The sequence below is a fragment of the Schistocerca nitens genome, chromosome 4 (assembly GCF_023898315.1).
Source record: "Schistocerca nitens isolate TAMUIC-IGC-003100 chromosome 4, iqSchNite1.1, whole genome shotgun sequence".
Classification (NCBI taxonomy): Eukaryota; Metazoa; Arthropoda; class Insecta; order Orthoptera; family Acrididae; genus Schistocerca; species Schistocerca nitens.
In genome coordinates, this window is record NC_064617.1 from 68694734 (window position 1) to 68710464 (window position 15731).

Below are 15731 nucleotides of genomic sequence, written 5' to 3' on the forward strand. Positions count from 1 at the left end.
GTAGTGTTTAGTACATATGCCGAAAGTCGATGGGAACTATGTAGTTCCTATCAGTGTGGGTAATTTTGGCACCTATGAAGTGACTGGCAAAAGGACTGATAGCTACCAAGTTGGATGTTCTGGATGAGAATGATTTAGGCAGAACAGGCATTTGAAATTAGAACACAGGATAGCCATGGAGAAGCTATTAGTAAAGTTTGCAGATTTATTTAGTCCTCATAGACCTTTGCCAGGAATACCCATAATATAGAATAGGATTTCGACTTGGGACAAGTCTCCTGTGAACCCAAAACTGTCCAGAGTAACCCATCATTTGCAGTGAATAATGGAGTAGTTTATTAATTAACAATTGAATGACTGAATAATAGAAAAATTAATAGTCCCTGCAGAACACTGTTCATCGTTGTACCCAAAAAGTCATCAGATGGAACAAGAAAGTAAAAGTTCTGTTATGATTATCACTGTTTGAATGCTAAGAAGAGTACAGATGCATATTATGGAGATCCTGGACAACATGATAGACCAGATGAGTGGTTACTATCAATTGTAGGTAGTGCTGGAGGATCAACCAAAGGGTGTGTTTACAGTCCCTTGGGGCTATGACCAATATCAGCGAATGACATTTGATTTAAAGTATGCACTGGCCATTTTTCAGTGATTGTTAGCCAGAGTGTTACATGGTTTAAAGTCATGTCAGTGCTACCTGCACTTGAAAGACATTATTGCATTTGTGAAGGATATGAAGGAAAATGCACAATAATTGAGAGAAATTTTTAAGAGGTAGCATTACCCGTGCATGACATTGCATGTTGGGAAGTGCTATGTTGCGTTAACAGAACTGCGTGGAACATGTGGTTAGCCCTGATAGTTTAAAGTTCAATCCAGGACTGTACTGATACATGCAGTGCATAGTTTCCCACCACTGCAGACAAAGAGCTACAACAAGGTTTAGGATTAGCTAATTACTGTAGAAAATTTGTGTCTGAGATGTTGGAGGGGCCCTAACAACTAGCCCTGTTTTTTTTTGTTCACAGATTAGGGAAAGGAATTTATTTTGTTGTATGGTGCTTCTACCCAGATGACAGGGTGTGTTCTAAGCCAAGAGGTATGCATCAGAGAGAGAGAGAGAGCATTTAGTGGCTTACACAACTAAGGCAACTAAATAAGGCTGAGAGGAACTTTTTGAGCATGGAGAAAGAAGTGTCAAGTTTAATATATGATTTTATGTACTTCAGGCATTATCTGTATGACAAGAGATTCGAGGTATAAAAAGTCACACTGCATTATAATGGTTGATAGCTTTAAAAGACCCTATGAGCAAGCTAACTCGGTGGAAATTGAAATTAAGAGAATTTGACTTTTAAGCAATTCACAAACAAGGTAGAAAGTATGATAGCACAGACAGACTGTGCAGCAAAATTGTCATCATACAAACATTTGGTCATAGCCTGTGGAATGGCAGAAGGGACAGTCTGCTGACAGAGTCTGCAAGCTGTTCAAAATACTGCTGCAGGTCAATGTTCACAATGTCTTGTTGGGCCACACATCATCGTGCCTGCTGCACTGAAAGATGAAGTGTTAATAGGAGTGCATGACAACGTGTTTTCTGGACTCAGAGGACAAAGGACAATGGAGCACAGGGTAGCTGAATGTTATTGGTGGAGTATGTGGAAGCAGGATGTTGACCATTATGTGAGGAATTCTGTGCACAATGTGCAGACTTGAGCCATCAGCAAGTATTGCTTCAAAGGCTACCAGAGGCAACCAAACGATTTGAAATGACTGGGACAGACATTTTAGGGCCATTTAGCCACAGATGAATGGGTAACCACTACATTCCGACTGTTGTAGATCATTTTTTTGTGATACTTCTCAGTGATTGCCTTCCAAAACAGCAAGTAAGTATAGTAGTGCAGTGATGGTTGACAACTGGTTGTTGAAGTTTGATTTCCCTGAAACCATTATCATGGATCAGGGCACCAGATTCATCAGAATTACTCAAACAACTGTCACCTTCTAAATATCTTAAAGCTAAGAACAAGCTCTTTGCACCCGTAGGCTATTGGGAGGACTGAATACATTCACTGAACAATCAGAAAGGTGTTATTATGTCTGTAGTCACTGAAATGACTGGGATGTTTGTCTACTGTATGTCATAGCCGCATGTAGTTGAAAGGTGCACAAGAGCATTGGTCTCTCTCCATATGAGATATGGATGGAAGATGTCATCACTACTATTGAAGCTGTTAAACTAAAGGTAGAAAAGAATGAGGAACCTATATGAAACTTTGCTAAAACAATAAAGAATGTGTGGAAGTGAGTGCAAAAGGAGAACACTAAGGCATTCGAGCATCAAGAGAAAATGAAATGGTACAGTGGTGAATTTCCAGAGTGAACGGTTGACACATAGTTGATGTTAACTAGCCTATATGCACCAAAGGACAAGATGAAGATATTTATCACACAATGTCAGGGGCTGTACCAAGCTGTGGAAATGATGTCATCAATAAATGTTAAATAGTGATTGCCAGTGCCAAAAACAATTATCCACATTGGGTACATTCATCCTTTCAGAGATGCCCTAGATGCTTTACTTGCATGCACGCCATATACAAGCTACACAGGCCACAAAAGTAGGTAGGCAGGCTATCATGTGTATTTTGAGAATGTTTACTTTTTCTTTTTGAGATTAATTATGTAGTAAATGTCAAGGAAAGTCAGGTTTTCTTTTCATGAGTATATTGCTACTAATACAGACTGATTTTATTCATTACCTTTTACACTGGGCATAGCAGGGATATTATTGTATAAGAATTAGGTGAGGCAGATATTTGTTATGCAACAGAAGAAATTATATCTTTGATGGTGTATAGAGTTTAGTTATGAGCGTCTGGTCTTTCCAAGAGTGGCAGGGATAGTGATTGTGCCTTCTTTTTCCCAGGTGGTAGTACAACCACCAAGGATGACCATGAATGCCTTGAGGTAATTTTTGTGTGATGATCAGTAAGAGATTTGTATGATTTACAGCACATGGAAGATTTTCCAGTGGTTTTGTGGATAATGAGAATTAGTGTTAACATTTGTACTTTTATGGGGAATATTGTTTATTTTACTGTCACTGTATTTGAAATGATGTTTGTTTCATTGTAAGTAATTGTGATGAGAGACGTACTGTGATGTGAGAGTAATAGGAAATAGATTTTGTGCATGCTCAATCCAGTCTATGTATGTGTGGACTGTTATATATATGAATGTCTATGTGTAATCAAGGCCAAAAGTAAGAACTGTGTATGTATAAAATTTATTTGTGTATTTGTGGGTGCTTTTCTCATATGTTAGGCTTATATTGATACATTCTGTAAATGATATAGAAGTTTCTGTTCAAAATTTACTGTATTGTTTGACTTGTCCCATGTCCACATGGACCCCTGTACAATGTATGTATAAATATACAAGTGGTACAGAAAGACACAAGGGTGTACGAGGTACAGTTGTTTTTAGGGAAAGCAGGAGCAGGAGAATGCTCATGTGATTTCCTAGCACTGCATATTTACTTCCAAAAGGCTGATATGCTCTGGATCTACTCCATGTTCAGACCTGAACTGGTTATCATGTTAAATAGAGGATGATAAAACTAGAGCTACAAGATGGTGGGTTGCTGGTTGATGGGACAGCTTGCAACATTTTAGGAGCAGCTTTCCTTTCTCTGCTACTGTCACTGGGATCACTATCATTAATTGGATGTAGCTGTTGTTGTACTGAGGTTAAGTAGTGAAGGTAATTTCTGTGATGTTGTCAGTCATACGACCACACTGCTGCCTGAGAGATCAATCCACCAGATGCGATTCTCTCGATAAGCGGAACAGAAGAATGGCTGTGTTAGCCAAAGAGTACACAGTCCAAGTTAGTCTTCAAATTCATCAGATTCAACATTCAAGATTACGAGAGATTAATTCATCACTGTAAGATTTGTAACTTGTAAATTATGTCATTCTACATACGTTTATTCTAGTCATGTCTTCCATAATTGTCAACCAACTGATCATGGACAATAGCAAAGTTAATTAATAAATACTTTCTTATTTTGTACTCCTACTAATTAATTGTGTTTTCCTGTTGTAGCTACCAAGCAGTCTTGGCATAGTAGAACCCACGTTTCCACCTCCTTGGCTACCTCATATTTGCCACCTCATGTTGATGGACTTGATTACGGTGGAAGATCAAGAGCCATCACTTTCCAACCAAAACCTAACTTACCTAAATACCACCTTGGAAACTGACCTCCATTAGATGGATGAACCAATAGCAATGCAAAAAGGACACATTACCACAGAACAGGTGTTCCAGCACATAAAGCAAGATGATGATGAACAATGCAGTGAAGTTGGGACCATTGTGGTTCTATCTCTAATTTGTGCAATCTGTATCTACTTTTGGTGGGAAACTGCCTGGCCACTTGTGCTCCCAGTGTATGATGTGCCTGCAGATTCAGTTAATATTGGAAAAAAAAGTAAGTAGTTTATTGCAAAAACAAAGATGATGTGACTTACCAAATGAAAGTGCTGTCAGGTCGACAGACACACAAACAAACACAAACATACACACAAAATACTAGCTTTTGCAACCAACGGTTGCTTCGTCAGGAAAGAGGGAAGGAGAGGGAAAGATGAAAGGATGTAGGTTTTAAGGGAGAGGGTAAGGAGTCATTCCAATCCCGGGAGCGGAAAGACTTACCTTGGGGGAAAAAAGGACAGGTATACACTCGCACACACACACATATCCATCCGCACATACACAGACACGGGATATGTGTGTGTGTGCGAGTGTACCAGTATACCTGTCCTTTTTTCCCCCAAGGTAAGTCTTTCCGCTCCCGGGATTGGAATGACTCCTTACCCTCTCCCTTAAAAACCCACATGTGCCCTCTCCTTCCCTCTTTCCTGATGAAGCAACTGTTGGTTGCGAAAGCTAGTATTTTGTGTGTATGTTTGTGTTTGTTTGTGTGTCTGTCGACCTGCCAGCACTTTCATTTGGTAAGTCACATCATCTTTGTTTTTAGATATATTTTTCCTGCGTGGAATGTTTCCCTCTATTGTAATCATATAAGTATTTTATTGAGCAAACAAAGAACAGTGTGGTTCATGCAGAAGTAAAGAGTGGGGAATTGGAGAATATTGTGTATATTTGTCAAAGCATGAAATATATTTTGAAGTTTTTTCATAAATTAACGGTAAAAAATCTAGCAATCTGGACTTTCTGAAGGGTAAAGGATTGTTGCTCCTTGGTTCCATCTGGCAAATCAGACATCTCTTGTGCCATACAGAGGTTACCATAGCCTACCTCTGTAATTAGGTGCCATGTCACAAGAACAAAGCAGTATGCAAGAACCAGTATTCAGCAAGCAGTGGAAGTCACCAGACAGGGCGTCAGAAAGAAGATGCCGTGAAACCTTTACAGTAATGCTGTGAGCTGTGGTGTGCTGATATGACAGAATAACTGCAGCATGCTCATCAGCTAACCCTCCACCTTGGCTTAGAATGCAAAACTGCTAGTGTTGGAGAAATGACAGTGGACCTAGCTAACATAAATACTGCCAGACTTAGGCACACATTCATAATCATCACCAGCTGCTAGCAGTGGGAAGCTCCATGCCAGTTGATGTACCAAGATGAACCAGCCAGCCACTGTCATTGGGTCTGTTGTCAATAGCTGCATGACGCTGTTTGCGCTGAGTCAGAACATTGCCAGCTTGGCACTTTTCCATTGATGGCTCACCTGCTGAGTGATTGTTGGACCAGGATTTGAGCCCGGACCATCTAAGTGCCCACCTGCTATCGCCTCGTGCAGATGAACACTGTCGCCATCCATCAACCAGTGGGGCAAATGCCATCATCTTCATCCACACCGGAGGCCACGGCTTGACAATGCCATCACTGGTGTGCTTGCTGCCGCACTGCAGAAACAGGCCAGCAGCCAGTTTCTGCAGTCCACAACTACCCATTGCACCCACTCCATGTCATCACCTCTGCTACTTTGCTAATTGCAACACCTCACCAGCTGCCACCATTGCCCTGAGAAACGTTTAGTGCACAGTTACCACTGCATCTAATGCTACTTTCAACACAACAATATTAGGAAAAGGACACACACACACACACACACACACACACACACACACACACACACACACACAAAAAGCAAGCCCATCTCGTTACTTTACTCATCACAAATATAAAGTATGTGATAACACCAGTTCTCTAAACATACACACCATATTAGAAGAATTATACAAACTGAGCTGTCTCCTCTTGGTACACAAACATTTTGCATGACCTCCGTATCCCAACTTTAGATTTATGTTATAGTTAGATAATTTCTTTAGTTTCATTCAGGTCATACGGCCATTATTCTTGTAGATATTAGTCAGAGGATATATGTAATAAAGATTAGTAAAAGTAGAATATGACTCAAGAAAGGAAGAAAATTTCAACCAGCTCAAATCTCTGTTTGACACAACACACAAAGAGTGTGTGTTGTCTGAAGTTTATTAAGCACTAGTTTTTACTTGACTCATGCTTCCCACCTAGTATTGGGTAAAATCCTACATTTAGTAGCCAGACAAAATGAGAATACAATAGTGTATACATACAATGTGTTCAACTTCATACAGTCCAATAATACATCTCCATTGTGCACACACATACTTTCTACTTTGAATGTCAACTTTTGGACATAGTTTTGTTTATTGCTAACTTTGGCATTAACAAAGTAATTACATGTTGCCGGTGGAAATCAGGCAGTAAATTGAAAATCTCCAAATATTTAATAAAAAAAAGGAAAAGACTATTTCACTATCATTCCCACAACCTGACTCTAATATTTACATCAGATAGATCCTGATTTTTGCCAGTATATGGACAGATAATATTGGCTTGTGTAAATGGCATGCTTTGTATGGGGTGTTAGATAATAGCAGATGTGGAGTACAGGAGGAGGAGAAGTGGCTTTCTCAAAGTAATGGTTTTTTTCCTCACATTCATAAATAATATGATCTAGGATAGCCTATTTTACAGAAGACTGCTTTTACTTTTTATTTCTGAATTTACATTACCTACGAAAACCACAAAATCTGCATCTTGTGACAATAGAAGTAGCAGACCATTTACATAGCTACATGAAGAGCAACAGAGAACTGAAAATATGATCCTATGGCACACAGGGTTTGATTGCTTCTAAGTCTGATATTCAATTGCTGTAGGATGGACATGGAATGATTTGCTGTACTTACTCTCATGCAGATAAGATAAAAACCATGAACTTGTCATGTTTAACATTCCATACTGTTAAAAAAAGAAAAAAAAAATTTAATTTTGGATGAGGATTTTCTTAGCCGTGTTACCATTGTCATTTATACCTGGACCTTCAATAACAGAGGGTAGTCACAGCACCTCAAAAAATAGTTACATTTTTTGTTTGTTTACAATCCTCATATGCATTGAAATCCCTTTGCCACAGTACTTTAGCATATACCTAGAAGAGCAGAAACAAAACACTGCCTCCCATTGATAGTGGAGTAACACAGTAATTCATTTTCCGTGACGATCCATGCAGAACTGGTGGATGTGTACAACGTCGCACCACCACATGACTCAGTGATTAGGTGCTGAAGATGCCTCCTTTGCACAAAACAAGTCTGAATGACAAAGAAGGACAGACCGTATCTGTCATTCACACAGAGATACGGTCTGTCCTTCTGTGTGAATGACAAAGAAAGAAGTGAGAGACCACATCTCTGTGAAGAAGCAGAGATGGTGAGATCCTGGAGTGCAAAGACTGGAAAATAACAAAGGAGATAGCAATATAAAAAGTTAGAATCAATCCTGGATCAGTTTTGAATGTCTTAAAGGATATTTTGAACATAATACTATAACAACTGCAGATTTGAATGCAGATTTTGATGTACCAACACATAAATGTAGTGTCAGTGACTCACTAAGGCAGTGTCATTAATAGGTCCATATCGAGACAATACTTTCGTAAGTTTTAAAACTGCAGAATAATTGTGATGTGGGAGTGTTTGCACTGTTTCTGACCATAAACTTGTATCTTAAAATTATACATGTAGGTTCCCCCTTGACAACTAGACCTGCCTCAAAAGTTGTGATCAATGGGAGCGTATAGTCTGAAGTGCTTTGGGTGCAGACACATTCTGTGCCCACCTCCTCTTGTCAAACTATATGGCAACACTGGTGATGCCAGGGCTGTTTCCATGTTGACCTTGGGCACTGGCTCTGGTGATGATGCTTGAGGTTCTGATGATACTGGTATCAGCAGTTGCTCAGGAATGGGTGACAGAATCTCTGACAATGGTGTCGGAAGCAATAGAGGAACTGCTAGTTCGGCCACCGAGGAAGGGTGCCCTCACCCATGCAGTGGTACAGAACTAGCAGCAGCATGTAATGTGACACCCAATGTGGACGGGCTCAGAGGCAATGGTGTGACATCAGGGGGCACCCACCCATCCGAGCAAAAATGAGGCTGATCATGGTGTCTCCAGCAGAGGCCATCCTCTGTGCCAACGTTTCGCTGGCCCCAGCATCTTGTGATGACAGCTAGAATACATTTAAGCAATGTCCAAATCTGTGTGCCCAGACAGTCACATCTGGCCAGAAGAGGTGCAGTGGCTGCACAGGTTGATGTCCAGGTGGAGGCTGCAGGGAGGTGTTGCAGTATCCTTGGCTGGCACCTATGAAGTAGCCCCACTAGGCTCTTCTTGCCACACACCATGAAACAGCATGAGGAGGGAAACCGATCTAAGGCAATGTCAGAGGAAGAGTTGGCAAAATACTTTTTCATTTGTGTTGGCATTCTGCCCCACCATTAGATTGTGGATGGAATAGTGGGACAAGGATGTGATGAATACAATGGAAATTGCAAAATGCTGCAAACTCTTGTGATGAAAATTGTGGACCATTATCAGATACTAACATAATGGAAAAGCCATAGAGTGAAAAACTTTTGAACAAGACTGCACTGGTGACAGTTGTGGATGTCAAAACATAATGAATGACATACAGAAAATGAGAATATGTGTCAATGACCAACAGCCAACAAGCATTGCGAAAGGAGCCAGCAAAATCCACCAGTATACAGTTCTATGCATGTGACGGTGTCGGGCAAGGAGATGATGAAAGAACTGCTTGGTGGCTCACACATGGTGAACAGAAGGCAAACTGGGACAAAGCACATGTTGACAGGCCATCACTTTTGTGCTTGATACAACCCAGTGATCTGCATGTAATAAATGGAGAACCTCTGAACGAAACACTGAGGGGCTGCATGATCTGTGTCTAAAAGTGGAACACCATCCACAATGGAGAATTGATGTGTAATAATTATGGAGGGGACAGACGCATGGGAAAGTGGTGAATCAAGTCAACCATGTTGTACGAATCTTATGACCTTCTGCAAAATGGGATCTGAAGCTCCACAATCTGTGGGCTAGCTACAGGAAAACCATCTGCTGTGCAGCGGCATCAATGTGGAAACAAAGCAATTCCTCCTGATCAAATCCTGGGTCAGGACCAGCCACCAGGCAGGACAAAGCATCAAAAAAATGGTTCAAATGGCTCTGAGCACTATGGGACTTAACTTCTGAGGTCATCAGTCCCCTAGAACTTAGAACTACTTAAACCTAACCAACCTAAGGACATCACACACATCCATGCCCAAGGCAGGATTCGAACCTGCGACTGTAGTGGTCGCGCGGTTCCAGACTGTAGCGCCTAGAACCGCTCGGCCACTCCGGCCGGCAGACAAAGCATCAATGTTTGCGTTTTGATTCATAGGGTGGGAAAGAATCTTGCAGTTGTGACATGAAAGTCAAAGAGCCCAACATTGAATGTGATGTGCCAATTCATCTAGAGATGACGCAGAAGGACTGAATAAGGAAGCCAATAGTTTGTGATCAGTGACAAGGTGGAATTTGGTACCATAGAAAAAAACAGCATATTTCTTCACAGCCAAATCTTTCTTTACTTTCTGAGAGTACCTGGTTTAATCACCATTTTTTAGGCATAAGCAATAGGTCATTCAGAGCCATCAGGATATCTATGAGCCAATACTGCCCCCAACCCGTACTGTAAAGCATCCATCACAAGGACCAAGTGGAGATTGGTTAGTATGTCACTAAGCAGGGTGCAGACTGAAACATGGTCTTAAGGGTGGAAAATGTGGTTTCACAAGCCAATGACTAGTGAAACTGAGTCCCTTTATGCAGCAATGCATGTAACTACCCCAGGCATAAATTTATGGTTATAGGCGACTTTGCCAGAAAACCTGAAGTTCTTTGGCTGACATATTGTATGGAAGTGACACAACAGCAGAAACACATCGATGCAGGTTTGAGACCTTTGTGCGAAACTACAAATCCAAGATAAATGATAGAAGGTTGAAAAAATTTACATTTTTCTAAATTACACTCCAACCTGATCACTTGGAGGATGGAAACAAGAGTACAGAGATTTTGTAAATGTTCCTCAGTGGAGGCACTGGCAACTGTTATGTCATCCAAATAGTTTGCACAACTCAGCCCAGATGCTGTAAGTCGTTCCAAAAACACGTTGAAAAATAGTGGGAGTGCTGGTGACTCCAAAAGGCAATTACAAGCACTGGTACCATCCAAAAAGTGGTATTGACAACTACCACACGTCTTGACTCTGTATCTAAAGGGAGTTGTAAATAGGCATCCAACAAGTCAATTTTTGAGAAATATTGACTACCTGATAACTTTGCAAAGAGTTCGTCCGGGCATGCTATCAAGTAAGTATCCACTGTACGCTGTGCATTAACAGAAACTTTAAAATTACTACAATGGCATAACTGGCCTGGCAGTTTCTTTACTGTAACTAAGGGGGGGTAGACCATTCACTTGATGCAATAGACAGAACAATGCTGGATTCCATGAGGCAATCTAATTCACCTTTGGCTTGTTCTCTGAGTGCCACTGGAACCAGATGGGCTCAGAAAAAATGAGGCAAAACATAAGGTTTCATGGTAATGTGCACTCTAAAATTGTTGGCACACCAAAATGCAGGAGAAAACAAAGAAGAAAACTCAGAACATAATGCATTTAACTGTGTATACACCACTTGTTCAGCCACTAAATTAACTTCATCTGAATTGGTAAACCAAACAACTTAAAAGCATCTGATCCAAAAAGATACTCCATATGTGAATTATCTACAACAAGAAATGTAAGTGACCAGACTACTGACTTGTAGAACAGTGGACCAGAGGACTGGCTGAGAATAAATAGGATTACTCTGTTTATTGTAATTTACTAACTTTTATGATACAGGGAGAAGGGGAAGGGAGTTCATGTCTGTATAAGCTTGTGAGTTTAACAAGATTACTGCAGCTCCTATAGCTATTCGCATGTGAAGAACTTAATGAAAAACTGTAACATCAATGAAGAGCTTGTTTGTCACACCAGAAATAGCTGATACAATGTTTATGTGCATATCTGCATCAGGGCTGTTGTGCTGAATTTTTGCATCAGAAACAAATGCAATGTGACCCTTTTTTGTTGCAATTATGACAGGTAGCCCAGCGTTTTTGGCAGTCTGGGTGCCCATGGTTAATGAAACAATAAAGGCAAGATGGGAGCATGAAATGCATACGTTGCTGTTTACTTTGTTGGTGCGGCTGCTGCTGAGAGTAAGGCCAGCCACCTTGATGCTGTGATCTTGTGCAAACTGCCATAACCATGTATTCCCACTGTGAACTATCTGAAACTTTGTGTGGAGGAGATGGCAGGCTTGCTGATACCTCACACCATCAATCAATTTGGTTACCCACAGCTCACAACACCTTGAATGACTGTGCAATAGCTAAAACCTTGGAAAGGGATGGATTTTCACACTGAAAGGAACGCTCTCACACCTTACGATCCGGAGATAAGTGAATGATAGCATCTCTCACCACCTGATTAGTACACAGCTCTTAACACACATTCACAAAATGACAATGACAACAGAGGCAGTTCAACAGCCCATGCTCAATGGGATTGATGTGGTTGCTACCTACAGTATTAAAACTCAACCTGGAACGCAATAACATGGGTGTGCTTAGAGTAGTATTTTGAAAGTAGTTCACATATTTGGTCAAACATTAAAAAAAATGGATCCTGTGAAGGGACCAGTTGACAGGACTTGATACATTCTTGGCAGTATCCATGAAAGGAATGAGGCACAACATAAAATAGCATCAGTAATCTCAAAAGCTTGAAAGTGTCATCGCAGATGTTTCTCGAACGTGTCCCATTCCTCAATGGACTAATCATATGTAGAAAAGGGAAGGGGTAAACCATGGGGGCCACGGAGGACAAAACAGTAGGTGACACAACCTGAGGAGCATGTTGGCTAGACAAAACAGAAGTCAATGATAGAAGTATCTGAGTTTGATCATCCAACACCTGTGATTGGTGGTGGAACGCTGTGGCGAAAACTTCTTTTGTTCGACCAATCAACATAAAATGTCCTATTTAACACCATCAACCATCATGAGAATGAATGGAGGACTAATCAGAGTAGTAATTTGCACAAAGAACAGGACCACACTAGTCGCCAGTCATGTTTTAATTAGGTGTAAGTACAACACGACCAGTAGACTGAACACAAATTTATCACATGGAAGCATTAACAAACTGAACACGGTGTATAAGTAAATGGCAAATTTGAAACACAAAGTTCATCAGAGGTACTTTCAAATAATTATCAACAAAATAAAAGTATGAAAAGTATGTTTACTTTTTGTGAGGTTTCTTAAGAATAGTAAAGCAAATTAAATCATTAGACAGGATAGGTATACGATGGTTATCCAGAAACTGAAAAGCCAGTGAAAGGAACAAGGATTCCCAACAGTAGCTCATCAATTAGTGTTGTAGTGACTGTTAGAAATGAACATTCTCATTCCTGCTCCCATGAATTCTGCACTGTAATTCACTAACTAAATGCTAAGGGCATGAATGCTGCTGTGATTCATCATGAAATTATTTCAGTTTATGGAGAGGATGTAATGTCAAGGAAACATGTGACAAAATGGGTATGGAATTTCAATTTTGGTAGGACACGAATTCACAAAGACAGAAACAGAAGGCTGTCTGTTGTGACTGATGGTGTGGTGCAGAAAAATGAATAACATCTCCTCTCTGGCCACTGTTCAACAATTGACAATCTGCATGCAGTTTGTCCAAACATTCCACAAGCTGTTGTTCATGAAATCGTAACAGATCAACTAAATTATCACAAATCGTGAGCACTATGTGCCCATGATGCTTACTGAAGCACACAAAATTAACAGAGTCAGTGTAGCTCTTGAATTTCTTGACCATTTTGAGACTGAAGGTCAGGCTTTTCTCAACTCTATAGTGACAAGAGAGGAAACTTGGGCTTATCAGCAAACTCCAGAGAGCAAATGACTGTCAGTTCTCCTTCAGTCAAAGATTCATAACTCAGAAAACAGGGAGGAAAATTATGGTGCCCGTGTTTTGGGACAGAAAAGGAGTTCTGCTCACTGAATTTTTGGAAAGACGTGAAACAATAAATGCTGCAAGATACTGTGAGACCATGAAGAAACTTCAAAGAGCCATGCAAAACAAACATCGCAGGATGCTGACAATATGAGCCTGTCTCCTTCATGACAATGTGCCTCCTCATACCGCTCATGCAACACAAGTGTTGTTAATTTCATTTGGCTGGGATGTTTTAAACCACCCCTCTCACAGCCCCAATATCACACCCAGTGACTATCATCTGTTCACTAAATTGATGGAACACCTTGATGGAAAACACTTTTCCAATGACAACAAAACATAAAATAAGGAAGAGGCAATGACTTACCTGTAGAGGATTGGTGCACAATGCACAGAAATACATCACAAAAAATGGTAAACACTAGCTTTCGAGCACTTGCTCTTTTTCTCGTAGGAGTAAATACATACACACACAAACACACAGACACCCAAATGTACGTGCTCATTGTAGCAGTGAGACTTTTAATATTTTTGGCAAGTGGTAATTTATTTATTAAGGCAACTTATGGATTGTGTCCCTCAAACATATGTTAAAAATCTTATTTTTCATTTTTTCAAAGGATATATTTTTAGGAAAGTCTAGCTGCGTGCATGGCATTTCAATACTGCAGAAGAAAGCTATCAGGGTAATCACTGGATCTTCATAGAATCTACACTACAAACCTTTCTTTTGTGAACCAAAATGATGGTATATTGTTACAACACAAGAAGCAGTAGATGCCTTGTATTGCATACTACAGACTGTCACAATCAATTAATAGTTATGAATCATGCAACATAAATTGTTTGATAAGATTTCACAAAATGTAGGAGACAACAAGCATTCAACAAACACTGCATGACATTTTAGCTATCCACAAATTCTATAATATAAAGGAACACATGAATGTATTAATTCGGATCTAATGTTGTATTGTTAATATCTAACTTATTCTATGTTTGAATTGTCAATTGCATTGTACTATTTATGTGACATTGTCTATTGCTGTAATTATGTAAAGACAATAAAAGTATTGCTTGTGTTGGCTTTGCCTGGGTATTTGTGTATTTCATCTCGCACATGCCTCCTCACAACCAGCCTCCTCCTCCTCACACTTTCTCCTTTTTGCACCTCACACCCTCCCTCTCTTCCAACTGTGTTCTCACACCTACATTCCTTTCTTCCTACAAATTACCTTTTTCCATCCTCCATATGCCTTCTGCCCCTCCCCAACCTCCCCCCTCTTTCTGTCCATCTTATCCTTACCCTTCACTCCACACACATACCCTGTCCATCTCCTCTAGCCTCCTCTCTCTATCTATCTGACTCTCCACCCTCTCTCTGGCCATCTCCTCCTCCCCCTCTCAACCTCCTCCTTCCCCTCTCTTGGTCCACCTCCTCCTCCCCTTCTCTTGGTCCATTTCCTCCTCCTCCTCCTCCTCCCCCCCTCTCTCGGTTCACCCCCTCTCTCAGTCCACCTCCTCCTCCCCCTCACTCTGTCCATCTCCTAATATTTCTCCTACTCTCCCTCTCTCTATCCATCTCCTCTTCCCATTTCTCCATCTCCTTCTTTCCTTCTCTCTCTGCCCATCGCCTCATCTCACCCTCTCTCTACATTCCCCCTTCTCTCCAGTCTCTGTCTGTCCATCTCCTCCACTTTCTCTTTCTGTTCACCCAATCCTCCCCACCTCTCTCTGTTCATCTCCCCATCCCCCCTCTCATCCTGTTTATCTCTCCATCCATCCCTCTTATTCCTGTTCATCTCCTTCTACCCCCTGCCCATGATCATCTCCTTCCTCTCTCTTTGGCTCCTCATCCAACACCTCTCTATGTGCATTTGCTCCTCCCCCTCTCCTTATTCATCTGCTCCTCCACTCTCTCCTCCTTCCATCTGCTCCTCCACCCTCTCTGTATCTATCTCCTTTGCCCCCTCTCCATGTTCATCTCATCTGGCTGCCCTCTGTATCCGTCTCTTCCACCCCCTCTCTCTGTCCATACCTGCTGCCCCTTCTCTCTATCTGACCACGTATCTCTATCCACTTCCTCCTCTCTACGTCATGAGCTAAATTTTAGTTTTTAGAAATCTATTAGTATATTTATGCACGTTCTCACATAATTATGCTGTAAAACTATTGCTAATTGGGTGACTCTGTGTCA